Source organism: Mustela nigripes, chromosome 2 (assembly GCF_022355385.1).
Source record: "Mustela nigripes isolate SB6536 chromosome 2, MUSNIG.SB6536, whole genome shotgun sequence".
NCBI classification, from domain to species: Eukaryota; Metazoa; Chordata; class Mammalia; order Carnivora; family Mustelidae; genus Mustela; species Mustela nigripes.
In genome coordinates, this window is record NC_081558.1 from 41,609,552 (window position 1) to 41,622,693 (window position 13,142).

At 41.9% G+C, this 13,142-nt stretch overlaps 1 protein-coding gene and 1 long non-coding RNA gene across 2 annotated transcripts in view; one reads left to right on the forward strand and one right to left on the reverse strand.

Moving 5' to 3' along the window:
- The window catches only part of CNTN3 (contactin 3), a 338,845-nt gene that overhangs the window by 260,522 nt on the left and 65,181 nt on the right, over window positions 1-13,142 (reverse strand). The gene's annotated exons all lie outside the window — the stretch shown is intronic.
- Window positions 8,605-9,919, forward strand: LOC132009852 (uncharacterized). The gene is made up of 3 exons (XR_009402081.1): window positions 8,605-8,737; window positions 8,932-9,029; window positions 9,717-9,919. It is a non-coding gene; the product is annotated as an uncharacterized LOC132009852 (long non-coding RNA).

Here is a 13,142-nt window from a genome sequence, read left to right on the forward strand (position 1 = left end):
GCATTATAAAAGCAGAGTGCATGCAGAGTGCATGGATTTGCAAGGGAGTGATGGAGAACATCTCAAACACTGATTGCCTAGGGCTGGGAGTGTGAATCCACGGTAACTGTAAATGGGAGAAAGGGTTCTTTCCACGGTGATGGAAGTATTCTAAAGTTGGATCGTGGCAATGGTCGCGCAACTCTGTAAACTTACTAAAATTCACTGAATTGTACCCATAACACGAGTGAATTTTATGGTATGTAAATTTGACCTCACTAAAGCTAATTTTAAAATATACACAAATAGGGAGAGAAAGAAGGAGAACAAGAAAGAATGAGAGAGAGAGAGACTGTGAACCAAGACCTTCAACATGCCTTTGGCAATGTTACCGTGTCAGGCTCAGCGCAGTCCTGGTGAAGCTTCAGCCACATTGTGGAGGGCAGAACTGTAAACTAGAGGGCAAGGAAGTGGCCACAGCAAGAATCAGCTACTCTTTCAATAATTTAGAATGAGAGAGAAGGAATAGTGGTTGGAGATGGGCAGAGGGTCGATGGAGAGTCAATGAAAGCTATTTTTAAGTTGGAAAATTCTTGAGCATATTTATAAACTGAGGGGAAGAACTGAAAATATAGGAAGGAAAAGGTGTGTTTTTCTAGAGGAGACACTCTTCTTGGAGTTTACTTGAACAGTATTGATTCTGCCTCAGCCAAAATCACATGAGCAAGATTGAAGGTATATGATGACGGGGAAAGAGAAGAGATTCACCACTATTCAGTAGCTAAAAGAGAAAAGAGGGACTCTGGGATGGAGAGGTCTTGTTGTGTACTATCCCAGCCTGGGCTCTGAATCAGTGTCTTCAAACCATCAAAGATACACTGAAGCCTTTCCAGGGACCAAGTGCTCACCATCTCCCTATGCTTATACTGTCACTTTCATAGTTAAATTAATACAGAAACTATGGTTTGATCTTGAGGGGTCACTCCATTTAAGGTGTCTCTCCATTTGGAGTTCTAAAAACCAACTGCACCACATCACACTTCCTTCTTTTACATCACAAACTACTCAGGCAGCAGTTTGAGTATGCATTCTACATAAACATTCTCAAAGCACCCAAACACTTACAAAGACTAGCAATTAGATATGATACTAGCATGGCACTTTGGAGAATCCCTTGATCTACAAGAGTCGCAAACCATCATGTTGGCACAATGGGTTCTAGGGAGATATGAATGGCAAATCCTCACTACTTAATGTGTGCCAGGCAAGGTTCTAAGAGCTTTATAAATGTCAATACTATGAGGCATCTGAGTGGCTTAGTGGGTTAAGCCTCTGCCTTTGGCTCAGGACATGATCTCAGGGTCCTGGGATCAAGCCCTGAGTCAGGTTCTCTGCTCAACGGGGAGCCTGCTTCCTCCTCTCTCTCTACCTGGCTCTCTGCCTGCTTGTGATCTCTCTCTCTCTCTGTCAAGTGAATAAATAAAGTCTTTAAAAGAAAAAAAAAGTCAACACTTGTACTGTGACCATCCCCATTTTACAGATGAGGTTACTAAGATAGATAAAGGTTAATTAACATGTCCAATTTCAGATAAATGACCCTGCCTACGTCTGCATTTCTAAACTAATCCCTAGTTGTTATGTTGCCTAATCTGTAATTGGTTTACCCTAAAACATGAGTAGAATGTGGTTCTTGGAAGCTTTAGCAATCTGACCTAAAGTGAGCTAGGCATAAATACCAGGTGATGTGTTTAGGATCTAAGACAGTGGCCCTCAACTGGAGTGATTATGCCCCTCAATGGACATTTGCTGAGGTCTGAGGAGGTTTTTGGTTTTCGTAACTGGGGATGGAAAGTCTATGGATACACTATTGGCATCTAGAGGGTAGGGGCCAAGGAGAGGAGTCACTAAACAGTCTATAATATATAAAACAGTCCCCCATAACCAAGAATTATCCACCCACAAATATGAACTGTGTCAACATAAAAAAACCAACTCAAGAGCAGTTTGGTATCAGAAGACCCCCCAAAACCAGCTTCTGTCAGCCTAGCTACTTACTGTTCATATCTTTACAGAAGAAAGTCCACATGTCAACCTTTGTGTGTCCTGCTCTCAGACAACCAGGAGCCTCAGCTGAAAACACAGCAGAGACTACGGTGGCCTACTTTGTAAAAATAACTTTTTGAAAAATTCTCATCACATATAAAGTAAACAAAATAGGGTAATGAATTCCCATATACTCGTGATTCAACTTCAACAAATACCAGTACTCTGACCTTCTTGTTCTGTCTATAGCTCCACTCACCCCGCCCCCATTTGATTATTATTGTTTAGTTACTTTAGGTATAATTGGCATACAAAAGAACAGCTGCAGTTTTAATACAGAATTTTAAATAATTATTTTTATTGTAAAGTAAAGCAAAGATCTTTCCATTGTAAGGTAACATATGAATCCAAAGAAAAATGTATGGCTCCATGAACCATTATTAGGAAATGATGATTTTGTACCGTGGCCCCATTTTAACAAGTGTCTCGTCTCACTGGCTCTATCAGGAATGGCTTGCCTGATACCTAGCTTCTAAGTCAGTGTTTCCCAAACTTCAAGTTATGGTTCACTTGGGAGAGTATACATTGATTTTTTTTTTGTTTGTGTGTGTGTGTGTGTGTTTGGAGACTAATGAAAGAAGAGAAAATAATGATCACATGTACTGAATTTAGTAAGGGTTAGTACTGTTTTGCACAAGGATACTATGGAAATACAATGTTTTAAGTAGTGAGGCCTGAAATAACCATTATTTCTTACTATGAATGGGGGTTCAGAATAGCTTAAAATCATGAGAGGCCGAAGGAACTGTGGTTCAATAGGGACAATATGTGTATATTCTATGTGTTTACATGTATATAAATATGTGGCATAAACATATATGTATGTGTGTACACATACACACACATACCAGGTTCTATAACCATAGGCAAGTAACTTGTTATTTAAACCTCTTTTGCTCTCAAATTCTGCATCTGTAAAATTGGGGCAGTAAAGATGTACATAATCGGTTTATTATAAGGATTAAGTAAGTTTGTGATTATATGCTGAGCCAACTCCTTGGTATTCAAGACGTAACAGTTGCTGCTATTATTTCAAAGAAATTAAACATAAGTGACAACTTGACCAGAGAGAAATCAAAGACTTGAAGTACTAACTCAAACATAGGTCTCTAACTCATTTTAAGGGATATTAATTGCTTACATCTTTTTAAAAGGTACTTGTTCTGTTTAACTGTGTTTTTTAAAGTTGCTTTATCACAATGAAAGGAGTGATTCTGACACCTTTTAGAAATGCTAATCGTGGCTATGAATAGTTATCTGCTTAGAATTCACACCTATTAGGGGCTGCATCTAGGTGTATAAAACATCCACACTATCAACACAGAAGTGTAAATCTAAATTGAGGCAAACTGTGATAGCAGCTTGGATTTATACCCACAGCAATTTCAGCTGAGGACATGGGAAGGAAAAGTACCCCTGGGTCCCTCCCCCACCACAACAAGCCTCTATTTTTTTCACACAAATAAATAATGGTTCTGATGAAGCCCATACTCCACAAGGGTGATAGGGGGTGAAAGGAATCCTTCAACTAACTGCCCATATGGAATAATCTGGAACGTACATAAGGACGGGTGGAGATGAGCACAAGAGCGTGTGTGCCCATCTACCTCAGCCTTGAGGGCAGTCCACATGGTGCGATGTGAGCCCAGGGCTGCCAGACTCTCTGATTTTTTTGGAAGATGCTGGACCTACAGAGTTTTATAGAAGTTCCATTTCAAACTAATAAAAATACAACTTCAAAACAATGGTGTTGACCAAACAAAATATGTCTGCCATTCAGATGCAATCTCAAAATCTCTGACCAAAATGCACTTTTCTGCTTAAAAATTTTGAAAAGCATAATTGATCACTTTCCTGCTCCTGAGGAAATATAACACACTGCATATTAGGAACACTTCAGTATTTTTTCTAATCATAAATACAATTCCCCAGGCTCCTGGGTGGCTCAGTGGGTTAAGCCTCTGCCTTCAGCTCAGGTCAGGTCATGGTCTCATGGTCCTGGGATCGAGCCTGCTTCCCCCCCCCCTCTCTGCCTGCCTCTCTGCCTACTGGCACTCTCTCTCTCTCTCTCTCTCTGTCAAATAAATAAATAAATAAAATCTTTCTTAAAAAAATAAAAATACAATTTCCTTATTGTACACTCGAAACTAATATAACATTGTATATGAACTAATTGGAATTAAAATAAACACTTAAAAAAATAAAACATAAATTTCTTTTGAAAAAAATTTGTTTTGGGGCACCTGGGTGGCTCAGTCAACAGCTCAGGTCATGATCTCAGGGTCAAGAGATCGAGTCCCATGTCGGGCTCCACAATGAGCATGAAACCTGCTTGAGATTCTCTCTCTCCCTCTGCCCCACCCCCTCACTGCTTACATGCTGGCTTGCTCGCTCTCTCTCTCTCTCTAAAATAAATACATAAATAATTGATTGACTGAAGGATTATTTATTTTATTTTTTCACTGGGCGAAGTATGACCATGAAAGAGGATGCATCCTTCCCATGTGTCAAAGGAGAAAATATCTATTATGCAGAAAGTATTCCACTGTATTCAATGAAATGGTTCTCATCCACCCACTAATGAGCTGATGTCCAAGAACCAAAATTTTGCAACCAAGGATCAGAGGGCAGCAAAGACGGTGCCCACACGGGAGATACCTCATTCTATGTACACAGGCTGCCTCATGTCGCAAGGGGCCTCTCCTCTCACCCCCAGCGTGCCACACGGGTATCAGCATTTTCTGTGCTTCCCCCGTGTGAAATATTAGGAAGGCATTTGTTAACTGTTGGCGGGAAAAATTTGAAGACCTGGATGTAGACCATGAGGTGCAACTAAAAGTCAACACGTTTCAGTTCACACGACAGTAATCTATGTGCTTTCATTTCCCCGCACTGACAGACTTAGGGAGTGGAACTGAATTTACCAAAAAAGCTACAGACAGATTTACAGGTAAAGGCCCAACATTGAATACCAGCACTGCTTCTTCTGCAGCCAGAATCCTGCCTGAAAACATTTATGACAAATATGCTAATAATGGATGCTGTGGTTTCTGGTTGGCTTTAAGCGCAGATTCTGCTTCCTTCTGGCTTCTCCAGACCCTCCAGCTAAAGGACCACTATGTGAATATTTGAGCTTCTATTTCATTTTGTAGGACCAGAGAAAGTTCCTTCACCAGGGCTTCACATTCCAGAATAACAAGTGATACTTCCCACAAATACATACTTGAATTTTCCTCGTATACTCAAAATACGAGGACATTAAAGAACCAGGCAGACAGGAGAAGTTAGCGGAGAGTGCCTGGTGGGAAGGGCATGGAGCTGCCCACGGCCCATCCAGTGAAAAGGGTCAGCTGGTTCTCCCTTCCAGACAGTAGCCATTAACCTTTTTGTTCTCAGGTTGGCAACTCCTTTTCCTTTTTAAACACAGAATGGCCCTAACTAAACTTGCCTTAGACAAGATGTGGCCTGCAGGCTGGCAGTTTGAGGTTTCTGAATGCAGTTACAGGTGAGGAACAACAGAACAACAACAATAATCAAAAAACCCCTTTTTCAAATAAAGATAAGCTCTCCCGTGCTCACTTTCTGCTGGGCCGTTTCCGTGCGCATCCCCACTGTCTGCCCAAGAGCCTGTCACGGGGCTTGGCTCACAGCAGACGCTCTCAACAATATTTGCTGAATTAATGAACAGCACACTTAGGGAAGTAGTTGCCACACTTGGCTCCGTATCAGACCATCTGGGGGAGCTTTGCAAAAACGCTGATCCCCCAATCCCACTGCATCATAATTTCCAGGCACCAGGCCCAGAACTGTTGTTGTTGTCTTGTTGTTGTTGTTTTAAACTTTCCAGAGTAATTCTGCTGCAGGGTCACTGATGCGTTCCCAAGCACTGGCTAGGACACAGTGAGCTTCCAAGTTCCAGCTCTAGGTGTCAGTAACAAGTCCGCAAGATGTCGTCACCTCTGGGGATGTTATAAAATTTTTAATGTGGGTTTAGTTTCCCTGCATCTCCTCCTTCTGTGATTCCTTATTCACAGGGAAAGAGGAGGCAGAATGTAAAGTTCCAAGTTGTTCCCCCAATGCATGGGATGTTTCCCTAAAACCACTGAGAAGATTCATTAAAAGCTTCAGCTAGAAACACATTTAGAGAGAAAGAAGAATTTCCTTCAAAAAAAAAAAAAAAAAACATGTTTCCCAGCTAGGGAGACATGGGTGTCTAGAAGTCCACAGAGAAGCAGCACAGCTGAAGAGAAGAGCCGTTCCTCAGCGTTTCCCAGAAAGGTGGACTCGGGAAAGATTCCAAGATGGAAGCAGGGACAAGAGCCTGACAGGAAGGGACACATGGAGACAACCTGGAAGCAGGTGCCTTCTACGCAGCCCACCCTGCCAAGTATTCTCATTATCACCCACTTCACACTACACTGGCTCCATGAAGACTGGGAAATGTAACACGACACCTGGGGAGGAGGAATGGGTGTCTGCCACTTCAAACAAACAAACTAACTAACTAACTAACTAAAACTGAATTACAAAACTATAAGAGGCGGGTTTTCATGCACCCTAAGAGCTGGTGGGTTACAATTCTAACCTCGAATACCCGCTACAGCAAGGCTTTTTATACAAACTTGGGGTGATCCTGAGTTGAAAGGATTTTGTGCAGATTAATTAGTAACTGTTCGCGAAACGCTTTGGTAGGTGCAATAAGGATTCGCTTTATTTTGGTTACATAATCCACTCATTTTACAGTTTGAAAGCAGAGTGATTAAAGTTTGATCACAAGCTAAGAAAGCCAAGAACGCTGAGCTTCACTTAAAATTCTCTCCCCGTGTATTCCTCCTGAGCCCAATTACTTCCAGGGTCAGACATCTATCATTTTATGTAGCAAAATTGGTGCTTGGAAACATGAGAGATACATTCTGATTTATCATAATAAAAATATTCCTGTTTAATGTTCATTTTGGAGACAATCTAGGTTATTGGAGCATGCATATTTGAATAATGTTTATTATCATGTGGGCATTCTGAAGACTGAAGTGTTTTTATAATATAAAGGAGGTGTGGACATTCATGTCCTTGGTAGGTGGTATGTATTTTTTGTGCAATGCTCTTCCCTGAGGCAGCAATGGAGGAAAGAAATCAAAAACAAAGCTGCTGGCTCTATGGGGACTAGTAACTTAAAGTCTGGAAATTGCTGAAGATTTGCAGCCACAACCCAAGTCCTCTCCTCACCAGAGTCTAGGCTGATACTGAGTTCAGGTACACACTGCCTAGCTATGACCATTATGTACAGCTCTGCCCATTCTGATCGGGCAGTATCATGCCCCTTCCTAAATATTCTGAATATCACCTTTGCTACCTTTCAAAAAGTGGTTTAGTGGGCTTTTCATATTGTACAGGACTGTATGAATGGTCTTTCTCCAATATTTTAAAAAGAAAGCCCCACTATGATATTTTCCTCTCGGCACACGGTGTCCCATGGACACAGACCTGACATAAGCGAGTACATACCTCACCCAGAATGGAAGATAAGAATGAGATTCAACTATTTCAAGTGCCTTTTTGGGGCAGGAGTGTCACTTTGAAATTTTAGGATTCGATTTATTGTAGTTAGTGCCAAATACTGGTGCTAAAAATGTTTCTCTTAAAGTACTAAAAGGCAAATGCTGATAGTAATTCCTGTCTTTTATTGACTATCATGTGCTTGGCACGGAGTTCATTTAATCCTCCCAAGGGCCCTATGAGGGGAGTGCTAAGACTCTGGCCACCTAGAGAGAAGCAAAGGAAGGCTTAGAGAAGGGAAGTAAGCTGCCCACTTTCACCCAGCTTACGAAGAGTGGTCTAGAGTCTACACCAATGCAGTCCTGGGACTCAAGCTGCTTTATTTCCACCGCCCGTAACATCCATGGGCTCCCTTCACCAGTTTAAAACATCCAATCCTTCTGAGATGGAACAAAAAAATAACAGTTTAATACAGTATCATCTAGGCAGTCCCTACACAGATATTTCTACTGTGGAGCTCTGATGCTGCTTTTTTGTTAGGTACCGGTTATCATTTCTTCTTGTTTGTACAACTGAGCTCATGGACACGTTTGTATCATCCTTGTTCTTTTGAGCCTCTGAGCAGGAGACAGAGTGGACAGGTGAAGAACTAAGACTGCAAGCAAGTAGGATTAAAAATAATACATTGGTACAACGAAAAGGTCTTTCCTGTCGTCTAAACATAAAGGCCTTATTTCCCATGTCCACACTGTATCTGTTCAGAAAATAGGCGCCATTGGCTAAGAAGAGGGGATGGCACGACCTGGCAGAGAGCCTTCCAGATCAGCACACACAAAATCCAGACCTACATGACCTGTCAGGCAGCATGTTCTATTAGGGAGGCTGGGCTTCTTCAAGGTTACCTCTCCAGGGGACAATGCTTCTAAGAACTCGGAAAGTGCAGAGTTAGCAAAACACTTCCCTCTTCCAGGCCTGGCAGCCATCCACGTTCACAGAAGCATACACTTGAAATAAAAAGCCAGCCGCTCCACAGACGCCGGGATTCCTCTATGGCTTCTACTTCTGTTTATACATTTTCCCGAGATTTTCAAAGATTTTTCTCATCTGTCTTTCAGCAGAAAGGAGTGGGGGAACGTGGAAACGTGTGAATAGACACAGAGTAAGAAACAGCTTCAGATTCTCAAGTTTGGGGGCTTTCCTCATGTCCTGCTTAACAGTTAATAGTTCTCTTTCCACCATAGGAGTTTCTGTGAACACTGACTCGGTTATAAATGATGCATTGGTCTGACTTTGGCTCTCAGCATGTTTCCTGTACTGCTCTTTTCCTTATGTGTGCCCTGTTTCTCCAAGCAGATGGTCAATGAAGTCAGATGAACATTTATTATATGCCGCTCTCCATACAAAGTGCTTTATGTGGATTCCATCTACTCACCTTCCCGTGGACAGATAAGGTAAGCGCCGACTCTTACGTCGGGGAATCTGACTTTTGAGTTTTGACGAATCTGAGTTTGGGAGATGAAGCCATTGGCACATGGCTCTCATGTGCCACAGCCGGCAAAGAGCTCAATGGCTCCACCTCCCCCTCCTTATACACCACTTCCTGTTAAAGACTTTCTGCTGCTTCCCTCTACCCAAACGACATCATTAGTCCCACGTTAACCGGTATGCAAAGGGTAAACCATATGGCAAGTAGTATCCCTGAATCAAACAATATTCATCAAGTGATCATCTATTTTATGTGCGTACATATACATACACACTCACATATATACGCACATACATGTCTATATACATGCACCTATGAAGGTGGTATGTTCTATTTATATGTTTGTAATCATACTATACAGATTATTCTTTATTTTTCCACTTAGAATATTTCAAACTTTTGGTTTTAATAACACAAATCCATTGTGTAAAATAGAACATGCCCAAAAAAAGAATAATTAAACACTACCAAAAATGTCACAATATAGATAAAATCATGGGCAGAAATTGAGAAGTTAGCCTATCAAGTGTTGCTGAGTCGGTGAAACAAAAAGAACTTTTATATACTTTGTTGAAATATAGGTTCAGATTAACTGCTTTGGACAAAAATGTGTATCATTTGGTAAATGAAGGCACTGACCTTTGTCGCCTAGGTACCCACAGTGGAAAACCTCCTGCACCTGTACACCATTCAACATGTCCAACAATAAACCTAGTAGCATGACAGGTAACAGCAAAACAGAAAACAAACCGGGAGCCTGGGTGGCTCAGTGGGTTAAGCCTCTGTCTTCGGCTTACGTCATGATCTCAGAGTCCTGGGATGAGCCCCGCATAGGGCTCTCTGTTCAGCAGGGGGCCTGCTTCTTGCCCCCACCCCGGGCACCCCTGCCTGCCTCTCTGCCTGTCTCTGTCAAATAAACAAAATCTTAAAAAAACAAAAACAGAAAACAAACCAATGTCCTTCAACGAGTGTGTATTCAGTCAATGGAATATTACAAAACAGAAAGGACTAACAGAAGTACAGTTTTACATATACACATAACTGAATCTCAAAATACATCAAATGAAGACACAAACTGCAGAAGAAAAGAAGATAATACCATTTACATGAAATCCAAAAAAAAAAATTAAATAAATAAAACTTAAGAGTTGTACAGAGTTACTTGAACACTTATCAACACACACACACACACACAAAAAGCAGGAAAATGATAAATGTACAATTCAAATGGTACCAACCCCTACAATAAGGACTAGGATAGGAATAGAGAAAAAACATAAAATAGCCTTCAAAGACACTGATAATATTCTATTTCACAAGCTGTGTAGGGGGCTCATGAACATTCATTCTACTGTCCTTTATAAATTACGGATGGCAATGTGGATTCTTTGTATGCATGAAATGTTCCACTATAAAAGCAAATGTTAGATTTTTTAAAATCTTACTTATTTATTTATTTATCAGAGAGAGAGAGAGAGAGTGAACACACAAGCAGGGGGAGCAGGAGAAGGAGGAGCAGGATCGTTGCTGAGCACAGACCCCAATAGGGAGCTCAAGACCAAGACCCTGGGATCCTGTCCTCAACTGAAAGCCGACACCCAACAGAATGACTACCCAGGCACCCCGAGACTGTTTTTCTTTTCCTAAACTCTATAAAGCTGGAGACTAGAACAAAGAGTTCACGTAAAATATGATGTCATGTTGGTTTCGCTACATGTCAACTCTCATCACTTGGCTGTAGCTTTCCATACAACTATATGAAAAAGGATGCTCAGATCAAATCTGAGTTCTGCAGAGAGCAGTCCCATGCCTGCCTGCCAGTGTCCACTGTGGGTGCAAGAAGACAGTGCTTCAGGGCCATGGGTTTCACCACTGTTGGTGCGGGACGCATGCTGGTGCATTCGGCTAGAACTGTGGTATCTTCCAGTCTCCTTTGAGACAAGGAAGGACTCAGACACTAAAACATGAATTTCATCCTATAAAATGAGAAACAGCCAAAGCTTTGGAAAAGAGATGTATTTAAACAATTCGTGATTTAGAAAAATTAAGCTAATGGCCACTGGAAAAATTGAAAGAAGGTAAATCAAGCGATTAAAATAGTGGATGGTGGGACAGAGGGGTCAAGATGGCGGAGAAGTAGCAAGCTGAGACTGCTTCAGCTAGCCGGAGATCAGCTAGATAGCTTATCTAAAGATTGCAAACACCTGAAAATCCATCAGCAGATCGAAGAGAAGAAGAACAGCAATTCTGGAAACAGAAAAACAACCACTTTCTGAAAGGTAGGACCGGCGGAGAAGTGAATCCAAAGCGACGGGAAGATAGACCCCGGGGGGAGGGGCCGGCTCCCGGCAAGCGGCGGAGCAACCGCGCACAAAATCAGGACTTTTAAAAGTCTGTTCCGCTGAGGGACATCGCTCCAGAGGCTAAACCGGGGCGAAGCCCACGCGGGGTCAGCGTGGCCTCAGGTCCCGCAGGGTCACAGAAGGATCGGGGGTGTCTGAGTGTCGCAGAGCTTGCGGGTATTGGAACGGGAAAGCCGGCTACAGAGACAGAGCCGACAGTAAGCTCGCAGCTCCGTGTTACCTTGAACCGGTCGCAGGCTCCGTGAGCTCGGAGCGCGGCCGGAGGTCAGGCAGACGGGAGTAACTGGGCGCTGTTCTCTGAGGGCGCACTGAGGAGTGGGGCCCTGGGCTCTCGGCTCCTCCGGGCCGGAGACCAGGAGGCCGCCATTTGTATTCCCGTCCTCTGGAACTCTACGGAAAGCGCTCAGGGAACAAAAGCTCCTGAAAGCAAACCCGAGCGGATTACTCACCCCGGCCCCGGGTAAGGGCGGTGTAATTCCGCCTGGGGCAAAGACACTTGAGAATCACTACAACAGGCCCCTCCCCCAGAAGATCAACAAGAAATCCAGCCGAGACCAAGTTCACCTACCAAGGAGTGCGGTTTCAATACCAAGGAGAGCAGCAGAATTCCAGAGGAGGAGAAAGCCAAGCACGGAACTCATGGCTTTTTTCCTGTGATTTTTTTTAGTCTTGCAGTTAATTTAATTTTTTCTTTTTCATTTTTTTTTTTCTCGCCTTCGGGTAAAATTTTTTTTTAACTGTTATCTTTTTCTTTTTTAACGATTTTTTACTAGTTTATCTAATATATATATATATATATATATTTTTTTTTACATTTTTCTTAGGTGTTTTCTTTTTTTAAAAATTCTTTTCTTTTCTTTTCTTTTTTTTTTTTTTCTTTTTTCTTTCTTCCTTTTTGAACCTCTTTTTATCCCCTTTCTCCCCACTCACGATTTTGGATCTCTTCTAATTTGGTTAAAGCATATTTTCCTGGGGTTGTTGCCACCCTTTTAGTATTTTACTTGCCCCTTCATTTACTCTTATCTGGACAAAATGACAAGACGTAAAAATTCAACACAAAAAAAAGAACAAGAGGCAGTACCGAAGGCTAGGGACCTAATCAATACAGACATCGGTAATATGTCAGATCTAGAGTTCAGAATGACAATTCTCAAGGTTCTAGCCGGGCTTGAAAAAGGCATGGAAGATATTAGAGAAACCCTCTCGAGAGATATAAAAGCCCTTTCTGGAGAAATAAAAGAACTAAAATCTAACCAAGTTGAAATCAAAAAAGCTATTAATGAGGTGCAATCAAAAATGGAGGCTCTCACTGCTAGGATAAATGAGGCAGAAGAAAGAATTAGTGATATAGAAGACCAAATAACAGAGAATAAAGAAGCTGAGCAAAAGAGGGACAAACAGCTACTGGACCACGAGGGGAGAATTCGAGAGATAAGTGACACCATAAGACGAAACAACATTAGAATAATTGGGATTCCAGAAGAAGAAGAAAGTGAGAGGGGAGCAGAAGGTATACTGGAGAGAATTATTGGGGAGAATTTCCCCAATATGGCAAAGGGAACGAGCATCAAAATTCAGGAGGTTCAGAGAATGCCCCTCAAAATCAATAAGAATAGGCCCACACCCCGTCACCTAATAGTAAAATTTACAAGTCTCAGTGACAAAGAGAAAATCCTGAAAGCAGCCCGGGAAAAGAAGTCTGTAACATACAATGG